The sequence below is a fragment of the Triticum aestivum genome, chromosome 2B, assembly GCF_018294505.1.
Source record: "Triticum aestivum cultivar Chinese Spring chromosome 2B, IWGSC CS RefSeq v2.1, whole genome shotgun sequence".
NCBI classification, from domain to species: domain Eukaryota; kingdom Viridiplantae; phylum Streptophyta; class Magnoliopsida; order Poales; family Poaceae; genus Triticum; species Triticum aestivum.
Window position 1 is genome coordinate 760,031,592 of NC_057798.1, and position 2,914 is coordinate 760,034,505.

A 2,914-nucleotide genomic window follows, 5' to 3' on the forward strand; every position below is an offset into this window, starting at 1 on the left:
CGACATCATAGAAAGGGCTTTAAAAGAAATGCCACAGTCGGACATCGGGGCGACATCACAGAAAGGGCTTTAAAAGAAATGCCACAGTCGGACGTCGGGGCGACATCACAGAAAGGGCTTTAAAAGAAATGCCACAGTCGGACGTCGGGGTGACATCACAGAAAGGGCTTTAAAAGAAATGCCACAGTCGGACGTCGGGGTGACATCACAGAAAGGGCTTTATGGGCAGATAAATAATAATCATAATAAACTTTTAATTCATAAGAATAAAAGGGTTAGTCCATCCACAGGAATATCATTTAACCGGAATTATCACTCATGCGAAACACCGGAGTCTCTGTCATCAACACTGTCATTGTTAGGACAAGATAATACGAATGTGGACATGGAATAGATGATTTGGAGGGATATATGACTCTGCAGAGTTTGTACAAAATTATTCCCACAGCCAACGGATTTCCGTAGTCACGGAGGACTAGTTCCGTTTACGGTATTTCGGAAGAAAACACAGCTAACCAGTACACACCCATCATACCTCTCGATGCTAGGAATCACCCTAGACATCGTCCAAGAAAAACTTTTGAGACGGGGAGATCACAAACTCGAATAGCATGGGATCAAATTTATATACGCGCGCTCTAAGGGGTGCCCCCCTCTCGGTCCCAACCGGAAACACCCATGCCCCCTGACCGGATGACTGGCTTTAATCCAGGGCCATGGAACCATCATCACGGCCTCTCCTCTTTGGTGTGTACCATGAAAGCGGTTTGCAACTTACTAAACCATATTCCTTGCGGAAAACATGTGGTAGTACATGGAAGGAAATGAGAGGTACTGGACCGATACGGTTTGACGCTGAAGTCACATAGTCTGGCGTAAGACTGGCATGCTACAACACTGCCATCTTACCCATCCTCATGCCAACACATGGCCATTCATATTCACATTCATCCACGTATGGATCATCGAACTCACTTACCTCATTATCACATAAAATAACGTTCACCGATATGCTTCTCAACATGCCATGAAACTAACTAAATGCAAAACATGCCAAGACACTCATCATATCAAAAGTTCAAACATGCTTGCCTGGTTCGGAGTAGTCGGAGCCTAGCTCGGTGAAGTTCGCGGCTCCGTCACCTCCTTCGGTATATACGGTATAAAGAAAATATATGCGCTATCGTAAATACCAAGGAGTGCACAGAAAGTATACCAAATATTTTTCAAATAAATCTGATAAAAAACTAGACAAAATTTTAAAGAGAACAGAAGAAGAATCAATCAAAAATACTTTTCTTTTTAAAAGTTATAAAGGTTTTTGTCCAGGGACTCATCTGTAATGAAACAGAAGATTTCCAGGGGTTAGTTTATAAAAACAGAAAACGCTTCGGCCGAAACTACGCCAGCCCAAAGAGAAAACGCATTCTGCCTGAAGGCGCTTCCAGAAAACGATTCAGAGGAGAGAGCAGAGAGGCTGACGGTGGGGTCCCACTTGTCAGGTTTAAACATTCAAACGGGGCGGACGAAGCTCGTCGGCGCCCGAGATCCGTGGTGGTCGCCGATGGCGATCCACGGCGAGGCAGGGAGATCGGGGAGTACCTCCGTGCTCAGGGCGCCATTCCGCATCGATTGGTGGTGGTGGCGGTCGCCGGCGAGCACTGTGTCGACGGCGGCCCCTGCTCCGGCGGACGGTGGTTCGGACGAAGATGGAGCTCGCCGGAGAGGGCTGCAAGGTTCAAATTGACGAGGGGGTTAGAGTGCTAGGGGTGGAAGAGGGCTACGGACGAGGTTTGGGCGCCGGAGATGGGCTCACCAGAGTGAATCGAGCTGGAGGCCGAGGCGGGGCGAGGCGGCCGGAGCTGGGGGAGAAGACCTCCTCGAGGTCCCCCTAGTGGCCTGGCGGGGTGTTGGTGAGGAGTGGTGATGCTGCGTGCACGAGAGTGAGCTCGGGGCCCCTTTATATAGGCTGTCCGAGGCGGTTGCCGTGAACGAGGATCACCGGCGAGTGATTACGGTGGCGCAGTGCTCGGTCGGGGTGGTTAGGGGGTCGAGCGTCATCACGGGGGTTCAATGGGTCCGTTTTGGTGCTAAACTGGCCGGGGTTTGGGTGTTAAGGGCAAGCTCGACGGAACGGGGATGGCGCGGGCCCGTCGGCGGCGGAGAGCGCGTCCCGTGCTTGCCGGCCACGATGGCTGTGCCACGGGCGTGCGCTGGTGTGCATGAGGCCACGTGGAGAGCCAGGGGGCTTTGGGCGGCGCTGAACGGCGTTCTGCCGTGGTGTGTCTCCTGTAGGCCGCCACGGGAGGTCCCGACGCTGCAGAAGACGCCGGCGAGGGTGGGCCAGCGAGCTACCGACGCCAGGTAGGCTCCACGCACGCATGTGAAGCTTCGGACAAGAGGAAGAGGCGGCGAGGAACGTGCCAAGGGCACTGTGGCCGCGTGACTGAAACTGACGGACGAAGACGACACTGAAGACTGAACTTACTGAATTTGCAAAGGAACAGTGTAGCTCAGGTGTTCGACAGAATGAAAATGGCATCTAGGGATTTTTCCTTGAGCTGATACTTGGTGGAGTGGCTTCTCATTGCTCAAATAGGTTGCCTGAATTTTGGTGGAATTTTTGGAGTAGTGTAGATATGAATTTCATCAAATTTGGCAAATCTGGTCCAAACTTGCAGAGACTGAATTTTGAAAAATTTGAAAAGAGAAGGAGTGGATCAAGATGGTTCTGAGTTGTGGGTACAAAGGACTATCCAGGGGAGTTGGTGTGAGGTCAAAACTCAAGTGAAAAAGAGTACTTGCTTTGAAAATCACTAAGGCTCCAAATAATTTTCAGAATTGATTTGAGAGGGAAAATAATTAGAATAAAATCCAAAACTTGTTTGGATTAGTTGGGACAGAGAACTTAGGT